Consider the following 16,769-nt stretch of genomic DNA (forward strand, 5'->3'; position numbering starts at 1 on the left):
AATGGATGAACATAAGTGGCTGGCAATGTTGGTGAATACGGTGCTCGTTGCCATTGTAGGGGGATTGAGCCTTGTGTATGGCATAAAGTCATAATGCTCAGTCAGTATCTTACTGCTGACATGCGACATTACGCTATATAATGCGCTTAAAATTTCCTTGTTGGGTCTCAGACATTCTACACTTGTGGTGGGCAACAATGTTCTACACTTGTGGTGGGCAACAATGTTCACAAAGTCATCAAATTAATCAGTCTGCCTCAGTTTATTAAGCAGCTCCTCTGCAACACTTAAAAGTTGCTTGACCTCTGTTGGTGCTGTCGGTGCCCTCCTAGGAAACATCCTCCTCCAGGTGCTTTGAGAATGCAAAGGGATGCTTGTTTAACAGTAGAACTCTCCCTCAGGTCGGCGGAACAGCTGTGCAAGGGGTAGCATAGAGGAAAAAAATAAATGAACACTTGCATGGCATGAAAATTATACTGTTGCTGGAAAAAATAAAGTGCTTACCAGTAATGGACTCTCTCGAACCGCCTCACCCATCTGTTTCACTGGCAATGGCTCCTTCATGGAATTTAGCGCCTCCTCTTCAGGGTCTTGGTCTAGAGTAAAGAGAAGCAGGTCGTAGTACCAGATCTTTGGTTTCCATATGTCATCTGCCCCATCTCCAGAACCCGTTATACTTCTAGTGCTCTTTCAAAAACACTGTACAGTAGTTATGATCTTCTTATTTATTGTCTTGATGTTGGCACTGCTATTTTGGGCCTTGGCATAATCCACCATTTGTTGATATGCCACATTTCTTATTTGTTTGTTGCTGAAATCCTTGCTGGTGGTTCTACAGAGGCACTCGTTCTCTTTGTATATGTTAATGAACCCAGCTAAGAACCCTGCCATCAGCCATGACTGTTAGGACACAAGTAGGACAAAATTGGTCATTGTACTTGCATTTAAGTAAAAAAAAAAAAAATCTAAATGAGGCTGTGAATTAGCACATTTAATAGGGTGCGAGTTGCGATTTAATTTGCACATTTTGCATACAAAATAATGTGCACACTTCAATTTGCAACCAGATGTTGCAAATTGAATTAAAAAATGTAATAGGGTGCAATTTTTGGTAAACGTTACCAAATATCGCAAAACAAATAGACCAAGTGCAGACTGGTGAATTTGACAGTCATGCACAAAAGAGTGAGATTTGTGCATGGTTTTAACCATAAAAATGTAAAGTATTTGAAAAAAATATTGTGGGGTCCCCCCTCCCGAACATAACCAACCCTGGGCTCATTGAGCCGGCTCTGATTCCAAAAAATATGGGGGGGGGGGCGTAGGGGTCCCCCATATTCTTTAAACCAGTCCCGATCTCTTGGACTGGTCCTGGTTCCAAAAATATTAGGGACAAAGAACTGGGGGTCCCTTGTATTGTTTTCGGGGTGAGCGGGAAGCACTTCTGAGTTTGAAAAGACTGTCCGGACGCTGATTGGCTGAGAGAATTTAGACAATCAGCGTCCGGCCAGTCTTTTCAAATTCAGCAGCGCTTCTTTCCCACCCCGCCAAATAGTGCTATAAGCTTCCAGCCCCCGCTGTCCAGACCCCGCTGCAGATTCAGCAGCTCCCCGAGGCAGTGCCATCTTCCCCATTGGGGTGGGTCCCTAGAATCCTTGGGCAACTTTGCCCATTAAGCTCAATGGAAAAGACGGCACTGCATTATATGCTGTTCTAGTTCTTTTCACTTGGCCCAAACTAGTGACTGCATGCTCTCCTGGCAATTGGGTAAATTGGGAAAGTGATCATATGCTGGGCATACATTTTATAATTATTGGCCTAATCTATATGATGGTAGATCAGACTGATAATTATTTATGGGTGTGAGAACGGTGATCGGATAGTCCGTCATGAGAAATCTTCCAACATGCCCAACTAATCTGATCATCTGTCAGTGTATGAGCTGCCATGGTCACAGGGCCGGCATAAGGCTTCTCAGCACCCTAGGCAAAACTTCAGCCTACTGAACCCCACCCCCCTCATACTGCCACCAATACCCAGTTCCAACCCCTTAAGACATAATTGCTTAACATTCCAGAATGGCAGGGAGGCTCCCAAAAATCGGGTGGTCCTCCCAGCCCCATCCCAGAAAGGTGGGAAAGTCCCCTACTTTCCCTGGAGACCTCCCTTTGTCACCCACAACAGAGTACAAGGAGGAGGGGGCAGCAATGGTAGGGAAGTATGGCTCAAGGGAAAGTATTGAGGTGAGGTCTTAGAAGTTCCACAGCAGCCATCTACATTAAGTACAACAAGGATCCTCATAGACAGCCTTGATTTTTTTTGATAGGCAGACTTGGTGGCGCCCTCCAGATCCCGGCACCCTAGACAGCTGCCTAATGGTAGAGCCGGGCCCTGCATGGTCAACCTACCAACATTTCCTATTTCCCTTGTTCCTTCACAGGGGAGGAATCCAGATATTGTGCCAATACCCTATGAAATATCTCTCAGTGAATGGCCACGATACAGTATCTGATGGTTACAGGCTGTTTGCCTGTTGGTCTGAAAATAATATTTGCCCAGCGTTAGAGATCTCTTTCCATTCATAATAACTGCATCCCTGATGATAGCATTTTTTCTGTTCGCAAGATATGATGTGGGTCTTCAATCTTTGCTACTGTGCCTCTTCGCTGAAGAGAATGTATTCATATGCTATACATAAATTTAAAAGATTTTGACCCTATTTTCCCATAATGTGTAGAGCAGGCATTCCCAACCACGGTCCTCAAGGCACACCAACAGTGCAGGTTTTCGTGATATCCAGGCTTCAGCACAGATTGTTTAATCAGAATCCCTGAGATACTAATTAAGTCACCTGTGCTCAAGCCTGGACATCTACAAAACCTGCACTTTTGGTGTGCCTTGAGGACCGTTGTTGGGAATGCCTGGTAGAGAGTATGAAAACATGATAATAAAACATTAATTGCCCCCCAAAAGCACTGACCGTTGAAATTGTTGTCATTTTATTCCTGTAATATCAGTTAAATTATACTTTTACATGAAAGCCTACAAACGTTTTGTCCTTTACCAAACTTTAGCAAGCTACTCTGTCTATATGTGGCTTACTATCTTAATAGAACTATATTTATAAATGGGAAGATTTTTTTTTATTATTATTGTAACTAAATAAAAAATGAGCTTTGGCAAAATGGGTGATATTTACATATAATGGATTGTTCATATTTACCTTTACAAAATGGTGTATCCAGCTCAATATGACTGCTATGCCATACATTAAACAAGAGCAATGTGTCCTTTTAATGATAATTTCTTTTTAAGTATTTCCTGTGGTGCACTATGCAATTGTTCAACAACTTCCATTTCATGGTTTAAAGAAAAAAATGTTAAAGGGATTACACTTTTTAGAAATCTCTTTTCATTTATGTGTTAAAAATACCATCAAAAGAGTAAATTTTTTTAGAAGTCTACGAGCAATTTACTCTGTGATGCTCTTGTTTGTTTTTACAGACTGGAGTTCATCATTTCTGAGTGAGCCACCGCTGGGAAGGGACCATAACCCTCCGATTTCAAAGCCAGGCCTCATTCCCTGACTGCAACTAGGAAAGGTGGCTTGCCGTTAACTTTTGAGAGACCCGGTAAGGTTTCATAAGGGTCATTTAAAGCAGGAAACTCTTGTCTGTGACAAAAAAAAAAATAGTACATAGCAAAATGAAAGCTTTAAAGAACCAACAGGATACATCTCCCTGAGTGTGTTTTTGCACGTTGGCTCACATTAACCCTTCCCACTTGGGATCCATGGTTGTACACTGTATTGCAATGCAGCGAGTGTGCCTAGGCATTAAATGGTTAAATGTTAAAATGAAGGGAACAGTGAGCCTAGAAATAACTTCATTCGACAGACCATCAAGTTTAAAGTTCAGTGTTTTTTGTTTTTTCATCTGCTTCCTTGTAAGAAACTTCTAAGGAATGAATATGGAACTATGGTACATGTGGTCACTGAGCCAAAGCTAAACACTATTTTCTCAAGAGAAAATCCAAATGTAAAGAAGAGAGACTTTCATATGCAAACATTATTACTGCCGCTCTGCGTCCATATGCATGAGGAAGAATTGCATTTTGCTTAAGTTAATTAAACTGAAAATGTATGTGTTAATGTTACAATGTAAGATTATGGTTTTATGGTACATTTACTTATAATGGAGGTGTGCGTTATTAGAGGTGATCGGCAAACACTACAGTATGTGGGATACAAAAAATGTACACTGTACCGTTTCTGCTATAGCCCTACACAATTATGGCAAAGAGATGTGTTCTAGGATATTTAGGAGTAAGCTTAAGCTTACATGGTTTTCTTCTCTTATTCATGTTAATTCTCTATTCTAATTGCATAGATCTAGCTATTCCTGTGTGTCCAGTGGCTTGTTAAGGCCTGTGTACAGAAGGTTTCACTGTTATTAACTCAGCTTTTAAGAGCTGGAGGTAAACTTACTAAGCCAGCCGCACTTCTCAGTGTGCTCATGGCAAGCAGGAAATGTAAAACAGCGATTCTGTAAAGCAGTGGTGTAAATTCGTCCCAGTTGCGGAGTAGCTCCTAGCATGCTAGTCTGAAACACCAATCCACACAAGGAGATTAAGAGGTTGCAGCGAATCCATAGGCGAATCTAGAATTATGGTAATGGGTGGTCCCAGATCTAGACATAGCAGCAGGGGGACCTTTGCGCGGCGTAGCCGCGCTGCAAAAAGGGGGTGAGGCCTCATGGGAAGGAGGCGTGACATCACAAAAAGGGGTGTGGTATTACACTTTAGACAATACACAGTAATGCACATTTTAGCAAACTCCGTAATACCCATTACACATAAAGCCACACGCCGTAATGCCAATTACACATAAGGCCACACACCATAATGCCCATTACACATTGTGCCACACATCATGATGCCCATTACATACTATATAACAAACCCATTACATATTTGCCACGTAAGTGCTGCTTACCTACGTGCTCATTACTAGGGGGTTCTTGCTTGATGGCACCATAGTACCCATTACACATGATGCTGCACACCAAAGTACCCAATACACATGATGCCGCACACCATAGTACCCATTACACATGATGCTGCACACATAATGTCCCTTACACATGATGCTGCACACATAATGCCGCTTACACATGATGCTGCACACCGTAATACCCCTTACACATTAAGCCACACATTATGCGTAATGCCCCCACATACCGCCACTTGTAGTGTCCCTTAAGCAATGCCCCCAAAAGTGCCACTTACTGTAAATTTTATATGAGCCTTCGCTGCTGCTGCTGCAGGGAGAGATGGAGAGCGGTACAGCTGCTTCTATGGGGAGAGGAGAAGAGCGCAGCGCAGAGCACACTCCCACTCCCCTCCTGGTGTCCCCTCTAGCCGAGTGGACATTCGAAATATTGTGCGCGCTGTTGTTGTGCTTGACGTCGGGGAGCATGCCGGGCGCCAGCACCACATGATTAAAGGGGGGGGCGGGCTGAGGTGAAAGCGGGGAGAAGAATTGGAGCGAAGCTGCAGGGGTGACAGTCATTGACAGCTGGGCAGAGAGCAGGGGGCTGCCCGGCTGTATTCAGAGCACTGCAGGTCACGGCTGTTTGAAATAATACCCCTTTTACAACAGAAAATGCAGGGATTTACCTGGGAATATGGTCCCAGGATCATGCAGGGACATTCCCAGGCTGACACCTTATACACCAGCCTAGTACCTGCATTTTCTGGTGTGAGGGGGAGAGACAACCACTCCCCTCTCCCTACCCCCCTTTAACCAACCAGCTATATCTTCGGAACCAACTGACCCATTTACATGAGACCAGTATCATATTGAAGAACTTTTAAGTTGGCTTTGAATGATTTTGGTTCCAGAGAAATCTGCCCTCAAAGAACATAAACTGTCATGAAATTACATTTAAGACATTAAAAAAATGGTTTAACCTCAATATCCCTGGAACCAATTACCCCATATGGATCCAGCCTGGTATCAGATTGAAGGCCCAGCGATTTGGGTTCGACTGAGATCAACCTCGAGCTTCAGTGATGCCGAAGGGGGAACTGGCAGCCGTTGAACTGGGTGGGGGTCGGAATTAGCGGGTCCCATCAAAGGCGTACCTAGATAATCGTGGGCCCCATAGCAAAATTTTGTAAGGGCCCCTATTTAGCAACTGATGGTGATAAATGTATGTAAAACATATACTTAGACAGTAAAGATGGGCCCCCTTCAGCTCTGGGCCCCATAGCAGCTGCACCCCTTGCACCTATGGTAGTTACGCCTTTGGGTCCCATATTATCCTATAGGGAAAACGTTCCAGCTTTGCCTGGCAGTATCTCCGGTCCCCAGGGGGCTAGAGACACGGGGCTGGGCTCGTTGGAAAGCCCCATCCCTCAGCTACAAAATGGGCTAATGGGTGGTCCTGTGCACCCCCGGACTACCCCCTAGATTCGCCTATGAGCGAATCATATAGAGTGTGACTGGTTGTACAAGCATTCCAGTTCCCAAAATATGCAGAACTAATGACCAGTATTACCATAAGTCCCTGTATCATAAAGGGCCATTAGTGCTATAATAACAGGAGACCAATATTTATTGGGTAACAACAGGGTCACTGTAATTTGCCAGATACAGAATCACTGACTAGGATGCTTACTTACAGGAAGCATAAAATAGCAACATTTTGACTCATTTGTGGACTAACTGATATACAAACTTCTAAACTGACATATACTGATATAATTATACAAACTCATTTCATCCAGTAAAGCAGACATTTGGGTCTGTAGGATTTATTAATATACATAATTTTATCACACACAGACCACTGTTAATAACTACAACCCAAGGGTAAATGCACCTTTCCTCTCACATTTACTTTAATTAATATAATCGGATTCTGTGTAGAAGGAACAAGTATAAGGTGCCACCTGGAATAACAGGAAACAATTAATAGAAGGAGGCTGCTACGTGGTGACCCCGCACGTGCCATTTTAAAATCGCACTGTATTCACTCGTGTCTATGTTTAATGTTTTGTCATATTTCGCAGGATTTTTTTTAATGTAGAACCAAATAAAAGGTATATTTTAAATATTTGTGTTTCTAACAATTGGTGCACCACTAAGTGACAAACCCTTTTCTTTCCTACTCTGAATACCACATAGCTGCCTACCCTCCTGCATTCTGCAGGAGACTCCCTGAAACCGCCGCAATCTCCCTCATTTCACCTAGCCCACATTACACTGTTTAATTTTTGAGGAAAATAGGAATGATAGATAGATACATTTACATTCCATTGCACAGCCATTTCCCAAAACTTTACCAAGTATAGTAGTTCTTATTAACTACTTTGGGGATCATCTACATTTGGATATAAGTAATTTTAAAAATATTCGGTACTTGTTACCTAGAACGACACCGACGATTTTGATCCTAGGCATCGCAAGGAAAAAAATCGAATCAGTCGCATCGCATGCGGCCAAAAAATCGCATGCGATGCGACCGACGCTATTACAGCGATTTTACATAGGGAACAATGTTAAATGGCCCAATTGACCCGATTTTACATAGGGAACAATGTTAAATGGCCCACAGACCGCAAATAGCCACCCTGAAGTGTGAAATGGCCCCCCAATTGTTAACGCCACCCCACGATCAATGTCAACCTGAAGCGTGGCGAGCGCAGCGAGCCCGCGTGGGGCGGCGGCACGCGTCCCCTCGCGGGCTTCACAGGTATCCGCATCCCCTCGCAGGCTTCACAGATATCCGCGTCCCCTCGCGGGGCACGCTTCGGGCTCGCTGCGCTCGCCACACTTTCTATTCTCAACTCCACGCCGACGTGGATAGTGGGGGTATGAAAAGGTCGGAGGACGCGTACCACCGCCCCTCGCCACGCTTCGGGTTCACGTTGATCGTGGGGTGGCGTTAACAATTGGGGGGGCCATTTCACACTTCAGGGTGGCTATTTGGGGTCTGTGGGCCATTTAACATTGTTCCCTATGTAAAATCGGGTCAATTGGGCCATTTAACATTGTTCCCTATGTAAAATCGGGTCAATTGGGCCATTTAACGTTGTTCCCTATGTAAAATTGGGTCAATTGGGCCATTTAACATTGTTCCCTATGTAAATCGCGGTAATCGCGTCGGTCGCATCGCATGTGTTTTTTTGGTCGCATGCGATGCCACCGACGCGATTTACCTTTTACCATTAATTTCTATGTGAAATCGCGGGCATCGCATCGGTTGCATCGCATGCCATTAGAATGGCATGCGATGTACATGCAATGCCCGCGATGGGCGCCGTTCTAGGTAACAAGTACCAAATATTCCTCTCAGATGTAGCAGTACACACCCACGCTTCTAGGTACCACATTCACAATCTCTTTTTACAATCTCTCCATATATGAAACTAGCCACACCCTTTGGGTGGAGCACTGCACGCCACCTTAATGGGGCGCTGCGCAAATTCTATTGCCAACTATAATCTCCCTGAAACTAGTTTTCAAAAGTAGGCAAGTATGGAATACCACCATTTCAATAAAGGTGTCAAAAAATGTATGGAGAAAAAAAATACAATTAGCCACAAGTTGTATAATAGTCCAAAGGCAATCCTTCAAGACATATTGGGGTGAATACTTACCGTTCCCTGGGAGTGCTATATGCCAACAGCCTATATCCCCCCCCCCCCCACACCTTTGTCCCACAACTGTTTCGGAGTGCTACCTTCTTGATACGCATACGATGAAGGAGGTAGTACCCTGAATATAGAGGTGAAATTATCTCTTTTTGCAGTAATATATTTAGTTCACACATTTTAAGAGATACTCTCCAAGCTGCTTTAATTAGACGTAGTTACCTTCTCATAGGCTAATACTAGTATAAATGCCAATCTGGTAGTCACCAGGACTGGTGCAAAAATACCATATTCTAGTGACTGCATTGGCTGCAGGCCCCAAAAAGACTGATACAAAATCAGAGGAGTAACTTCCCATTAAAAGTGCTTTTTGATGTACAATTGACAGATAGTATTTCCTACGGGAAGATGGTGGAGTCTAATGGGGGTACTGCACTCCTGCAGCCTGTAGGCATAAATGCGTCACTGGTGTGAACTATGAAAGAGAGTGGCTGGTATGTGACGGAGCCAGGACCGGACTGGCCATCTGGCACTTCTTGCAAATGCCAGAGGGGTTGATGGCCAGGTGGGCCGAATTGGCATGACAAGATGGAGGCTCCACCTCCCAATCTGTGCACACAGAGAGCTGCTGGACTTGCGGCAGGTACAGCAGCTCTTTCTGTGTGCTGATCAGGACCAGGAGAGGGGGGGGGGGGGGGGGGGGTATTTGGCTATTCCCCTCCCTCCTGCAAGCCAGGATAGGCAATACACACATGCCCGGCGACCATATTGCCAGTAATTACAGACAATATCGCTGCTGCGTGTACACGGCTTTAGCTTTAGAATCAAACGGTTTTGGAGGAGTTGTGGCGATTGCCAAGTAGTATTTTCAATTTTATTTGGCAACATAAAGGTTCCTCAGCACTTTACAAAGTACATAACCAAATGAGCAGACCCTTGACTTATAGGACAAGGGAGTTTGCCTGAAATGTAAAATAATATAAACTAATTTGTTTTAGTACAGTATGTTCATTGATTGCCACGGCTGAATTGTCTAAAGCAGGCATGACCAAACTGTGGTCAAACAGTAAGGCGAACCCACACCAAAATATTATATATGGTTTTGCAGAAATGGATGGGTCTGTAGTGACCAAGTGGGGGTGTCCTATAGTTGTTACCCCGCTATTGCAAAGTGCTATCAGCTGATTTTCAAATACAGTATCAGATAAATACCAAAAGAAGAAAGAATTTTTTTTTTAATAATGTTTTATTGAAACACCATGTATTACAATGTACAATAAAGATTCAGATATATTATTGTTGACAGAGCAAGCACAAAAATAGAAGCTTGACATCAATGCTTGTTCTAACAGAAATCAATGTACAGTCATTAATAAAGAAAAACTCTGTTAAGACAAAAGCAGGGTCTACCTTGTCTCTTTATATACTAATAATTAAAACATTCTGACAATGGCATACAGAGACCATTTTAATCTTTAAAATGTTTTGATCTAGCTACTTCTTTCTTTGCACCTATATATTTTCGGTACTTGTTTACTAGCACTGCACCAGCGATTTTAATTGCAACCATCGGGACCCAAAAAATCGCGTTGACGCGATTTTTTACATTGGAATCAATGTAAAATGGTCCCTGAGATCCGATTTTACATTGGCCCCATTGTTAACGCCATCCCATGATCAACGCCAACCCGAAGCGTGGCGAGCGCAGCGGTACGTGTCCTCTGACCTTTTCATACCCCCACTATCCACGTCGGCAAGGAGTTGATTTTGTATAGTGTGGCGAGCGCAGCGATACACCGAGCCCAAAGCGTGGCGATCGGACGCGCATTACTTCACAGGTATTACGCGTGCGCTCGCCACACTATATAAAATCAAATCCACGCCAATGTGGATAGTGGGGGTATGAAAAGGTTGGAGGACGCGTACCGCCGCCACTCGCCATGCTTCGGGTTGGCAATAATCGTGGGTTGCCATTAACAATGGGGGGACATTTAACATACACATTACCCATCCGGGTGCATATACAATAAAAAATCGGGGCCATTGGCCCATTTAACATTGTTCCCCATGTAAAATCGCATCGGTCGCATCGCGTGCCATTATAATGGCATGCGATGGACGCGATCAACGCGATTTTCTCATTTCGGCAATAAAGGCTAAAAATAGCCAAATATCGCGTCGGTCCCATCCATCGCATACCTTAAGTTACCTCAACTTAAGGTATGCGATCACCCACGACGGGCGCCGTGCTAGGAAACAAGTACCATATTTTCTTTTCTTCACATATTTACTATCAATAAGTTTTTAATACTTTACTCTCTATATCCCTAATACAGGGCATTTATTCACCTACACCACAAGGTAGAGTTATACCCCTTTTACACCACCGCAAAAACCCGGGTCAGTGGCAGTGTAAATGGATCAACCTGCGTCTATTTACACGGGACTTCTACCCAGGTCCTGACCTGGGTTGAACATGGCTAGGACTTGGGTAGAGGCCGGTGTAAATGGTGCCAGCACAGGTTGAGGCAGGTGGATCCTCCCAGCAGCAGCGCTGTAGCAGGGACGTGCAGCGATGGGGAGACAGTGGGGTCCCTGCAGCAGATGGGCAGTCAGCGGCAGGGTCCCTGCACCGGATTGGAACTAGTAGTGCTTCCCATCCGCCGTGGGGATCCTGCCTCTGACTGCCCATCCGCCGCAGCAACCCGGCTAGACATGTAACTATTCAGTAATGCCGCTTGTATACTCTGTAGCTCAGGAAACTTTAAGAAACAAGAGCTGTGTACAAGAATTAAGATTTGATGGTTTGAAGATTAGCGATAGTATGAAGATTGTGGCAGATAGTATGTAATGTAACAGGAGATTACAGAAGAGGTCACCGTTGTCACATATTTAAACATTTAAAGGATAATATTGCGTTCCAATAATATAACATGGCTGTTGCCGCTTAAGTTTACTGACAATGAGACCGTGGTCAAATGGACAATATTAATATTTTTATTCTCCTCCTTAAATAAAAGGTACTAATATTTTTTTTTTGTCCTACATAAAATGTAAGTATATATCATGGATGCATTTGTTCTTATTCTTCCATTAGCTATTTTTTGTTGCTTTTGTTAAAGGAGTATGCTGTGCATGCAGTCTACGTCGCCTAGCCCATCCCTATGTCACCTAGCCGTGCTCCTTCCCAGTCCTGCGCTGTACTTTACTGTGGATTACCTCTTCCCCCCCCCCCCCCCATAATTGAACCAGGATCCTCCTTTGTGCAGTACCCCGGTGGTATTCCTCTCCCTGGCCCTTTTTTATGACCTCCACTAGAAAAAGCAGGGCTAGCCCAGGTTCAGTGTAAACGGTGCAGACCCAGGTTGAAGTGCTGTGTAAATGGGGCATGAAGCTGAACACTGGAGTTTCCAGGGTGGAACCCAAAGATCAGGGTCCGACCAGGGATTTGCTGTCTGAAAGCTCCACGTCCGACCCGGCTTATTGCCAGGTTAGTGACGTCAAACAGGGCAGAGCGGAGCGGCGCCGCGTCACCGGGGGGTTTGGGAGGATGCAGCAGTTGGAGCTGACAGCGCTGCCTTCTCCATACTGTGAACGGGACCCGGATTGCGAGATCGGTATCCGGACTATTTGTCTACAACAAGAAGATAGACAGCCATTAGGTCGACACCATTAGTTTGACAACTCAATAGGTCGACAGTCAGCGACAGTCAGCCAAACTATGGCCCTCCAGCTGTTGTGAAACTACAAGTCCCATCCTGCCTTGCCACAGTTTTGTAACTAGGAAATGCTAAAACTGTGGCAAGGCATGCTGGGATGTGTAGTATCACAACAGCTGGAGGGCCACAGTTTGGATATAAATACCAAAATAAATCAATTTCCAGAAGATCTAATTCTAATTGTTAAAGAATTACATTTTATATTAGTAATACCGCTTTCAGACTGCACTCTAGACCCAGGTGATTGCCGTGTCCTTGCGGGCCCAACGTGGGTTGAGGTGCGGTCTGAAAGAGTGACCTCTGGTCGAGCAACATGGGAGTTCAACACTGGTAATGACCACAGCTCTGACCCATGTCAAGTGCAGTGTGAAAAAGTGCCTGGATCTCGCGGATGCGGGACCATTTGTCTACAACAAGAAGATAGACAGCCATTAGGTCGACACCATTAGTTCGACAACTCAATAGGTCGACACTGCCATTAGGTCGACAGTGTCTAGGTCGACATGGTTTTTTTCACTGTTTTCTGACCCAAATGTCGACACCGTTTGAAGTGAACCGCAGCCCCTCGCATCGTTCACAATGCTTCAGGCACGGTGCCTCACTGCGCTCGGCACACTATTATAATCTAACTCCACAACGTAGTGGATGGTAGTGCATGAAATACCGCCTGTCGGCACATGTCGGCTCAAAAAACAGTAAAAAACCATGTCAACCTTTTGACTGTCGACAGTGGCGTAACTATAGCCCCACAGTCCCCGCCATGGCGGGGAGGCGCTGAGTAACTGTGGGCGCCGGTCTCCGCTGCGGGGCTATGTTACGCTGTGTGTGGCTGGCCGGGACCTGTGGGCAGACAGCGCGGCCCCCTCCCCTCCCCCTTGCCCTCCCATCCGCCCGCCCTCGTACAGTTAATCACCCCCCTTACCCCTCCTCGTGCCGCCGCCGCCACATTCTCGCAGCGCAGATCTCCAGTCCTTCAGGCTCCGGACCGTCTCCTCCTGACGTACAGTGCTATTGAAAACCGCCCCTCAGAATATGGCTGCCCCCTAACAGCAGACCAGTGGCGTAACTATAAATTTTGCTCCCCCAAGCCAAAATAGTTTGGGGCGCCCCCCCCCCGGGGCGCCCCCCCCCCCATAATGCCCCTTACGCATTGCGCCACGCACCGTAATGCCACTTACACTACAGTATATGCCACATGCTGTAATGCCACTTACACATTACACCACAATGCCCAGTACACATTATCCAAACACCATAATGCTCCTCACACTGACCACGTCAGGCAGGAGCCGGAGTGTGCGAATGTGAAATAGCCCAAAGGGTGTCAGGGGAGGAAGAGCGTGACAGGTAGATGAAAAGAAAGTGTCAGTGAGAGGCAGATGGTAATGTTAGGTGAATAGGAAGAGGCAGTGGGTGCTTAATGTGTGTTCCCCCTCCACAGACAAGTCCCATACTGACCACTGTCTGTGGTCAGTGCTCCCCATACTGCTGCTCCTTCTCCAACTTTAAACACCCCACAGCATAGGTCCCACATCCGCATCATGTCCCCAGGCTCACCTGCAGCAATGGATCAGGACTTAGCATCTGCAGCAGGACACTATCCGGAGGAAGCTGACACGGGCAGTGGGGAAGGCGCGCAGCTGCGCTATACGCTGAGCGCGCTGTCAGTCTGCCGATGGAGCGCACATTCCAGGGGCTGCTGCCGGGAGCTGGCTGTTGCTAGGAGACGGATGCCGAGCACTCCGCTCCTAACACAGCGCACAGTACGGAGCGGTCCGGATAGCGTCGCGGGCCGCATCCCTGGTGCAGTGTGACAGACTCAGAGATGAATGTCTGTCACACTCACTCCGGCGCCCAGGCAGCCCCCGCTCCCCCAAGCAGCAGCGGGGGCTGCCTTACACTAGTTACGCCAGTGCAGCAGACAGTTTTTGTAGGGATGCTAGAGGAGGCGGCGGCCTCCTATCATCCTTAAAATCTGTCTGCTATTAGGGGTAGCCATTTTGTGATGGTATTATTTCATTAGCACTGTACATCAGGAGGAGACGGTCCGGAGCCTGGAGGAGATCTGCGCTGCGGGAATGTGGCGTCGGCAGCAGAGGGGTAAGGGGTGTTTAACTCTTGGAAGACCTAGGGGGGGGCGGCGCCTCCTATAACGGCGGGGGGGCGCAAAAATCCTAGCTACGCCGCTGACTGTCGACCTATTGAGTTGTCAAACTAATGGTGTCGACCTAATGGCTGTCTATCTTCTTGTTGTAGACAAATAGTCCGGATACCGATCTCGCAATCGGGGTCCCGTTCACAGTATGGAGAAGGCAGCGCTGTCAGCTCCAACTGCTGCATCCTCCCAAACCCCCCGGTGACGCGGCGCCGCTCCGCTCTGCCCTGTTTGACGTCACTAACCTGGCAATAAGCCGGGTCGGACGTGGAGCTTTCAGACAGCAAATCCCTGGTCGGACCCTGATCTTTGGGTTCCACCCTGGAAACTCCAGTGTTCAGCTTCATGCCCCATTTACACAGCACTTCAACCTGGGTCTGCACCGTTTACACTGAACCTGGGCTAGCCCTGCTTTTTCTAGTGGAGGTCATAAAAAAGGGCCAGGGAGAGGAATACCACCGGGGTACTGCACAAAGGAGGATCCTGGTTCAATTATGGGTGGGGGGGGAGAGGTAATCCACAGTAAAGTACAGCGCAGGACTGGGAAGGAGCACGGCTAGGTGACATAGGGATGGGCTAGGCGACGTAGACTGCATGCACAGCATACTCCTTTAACAAAAGCAACAAAAAATAGCTAATGGAAGAATAAGAACAAATGCATCCATGATATATACTTACATTTTATCTAGGACAAAAGGGCCTGTTCTAAAGGGCCCCCATACACTGCAACGATTTTGCACAATTTTATTTTATTATGACTTTTTTGGGGGTGATATATTATTTCAAAAGTGTCAAATCCTTTGTTTTTAATCCGATCTGATGCGCGGTTCCCATGTTGGATAGGCGCTCCTAGATAGCTTGTACTGCATCAGTGATTTATTGGAATTGGATGGAAAAAGGAGTGCTTTTTGCACATGCGATATATTGCAGGAAGTTTGATTCCAGTCCCTCTTGCCCCCTTATTCAGCCCATCAGATATATCTTATGGTACAATTGTATACCATAGTAATAACAACACTTCAGATTGCGTTTTAATTGTTCTTTCATCAGAGACACCAAGTGACTTTAGAGAGCACTGGAAGCATTTGCATCCCCAACAGTGTGGGAGTGCCGGCTTCTCTACAGTTTGTGAATATATATATATTTTGCAGGAATAAGCGGCACTCAGAGGCTCCGTCGTCAGTTCAAAGTGCTTACTTTGAACTGACGACGGAGCCCCCGAGCTCCGAAACGTTTTGATCCCTGCACAAGGAATAAATATTCCTACTGGTTTCACCGCTTATCAGCCTCTGAGTGCCGCTTATTCCTGCAATATATTCTTATATTCCTTGAGGATACATCCCCTCTTGAAAGAGGGCACCGGAGCCAGTTCACTTGGCATTACACCTAGACTTGAGTGCCGGCCTCATCACATTGTGTATATGTATATATGTGTGTGTATATGTATGTATGTATATATATATATGTATATATATGTGTATATATATATATATATATATTATCCTCTTTATGCCGGCACTCCCAGACAACATCACAATGATTTAGGTGCACTCCAATGCAATAATACAGACAGTCCAATAACAGAGGCACACACGGAGGTGAATTCAAATCAAGTGTATTGGCAAAAGATCAAGCGTTTTCGGGGCTCTCCCCCTTCCTCAGGATCACAGCCCTTACAGTGCAACCAAGTGAACAACAAAAACAATACACCCAAATGCACATTAAATACCTTCATACTCACCTGATTCCCACGCTCAGCTCCGGACCTCGCCGCTCCGTTACCCGGAAGCCGCATCTCCAACTTCTATGTGGCGCCGGAAGTACAGTCTGGAACGTCATCCGTGCGTTCCATCTAGCTGCTTCCACGTTCCACACGTTGCTAGGCAATGCACGCTTCAGCAGTGTGTCAGGAACCGGCTCACCCCGGGCGGCCACGCAGAATCTAAGGGAATATAAAAGCAACATTAAACATACAAACATCAATATCTACAAATATTTACAGTCATGCAAGTTAATTACAGTACACAAAAGCAGCAGTATTTACAGAAACTAGCACCGGCTCAAAATGAACATGAGGGAGATAGCGATACAATACTATGCCAAGCTATTCCAATTTATTTTGTCATTAAGGCCACCTGGACTAATGGTGCCTAATCTAAGAATCCACTGAGTTTCTTTAATGAGTAATCTCTTGGCCCTATCCCCTAGTATCTAAGGGACTCGAGAGATACTAGGAG

At 45.8% G+C, this 16,769-nt stretch overlaps 1 protein-coding gene across 4 annotated transcripts in view; it reads left to right on the forward strand.

Annotated features, from left to right (window-relative positions):
• GGACT (gamma-glutamylamine cyclotransferase) overlaps window positions 1-16,769 on the forward strand; it is a 54,607-nt gene that overhangs the window by 14,172 nt on the left and 23,666 nt on the right. For 2 of the 4 annotated variants that reach the window (XR_014469717.1, XM_083168627.1), the window contains exon 2: window positions 3,505-3,632. The exons of 1 other annotated variant lie outside the window; for it this stretch is intronic. The gene's annotated coding sequence lies outside the window, so the exon portion shown is untranslated. Of the gene's footprint in view, window positions 1-3,504; window positions 3,633-3,950; window positions 7,456-16,769 lie in introns of those variants that run through there. One more of the 4 variants, XR_014469716.1, reaches the window with a different exon arrangement.

Source organism: Crinia signifera, chromosome 2, assembly GCF_055691185.1.
Source record: "Crinia signifera chromosome 2, ASM5569118v1, whole genome shotgun sequence".
NCBI lineage: Eukaryota > Metazoa > Chordata > Amphibia > Anura > Myobatrachidae > Crinia > Crinia signifera.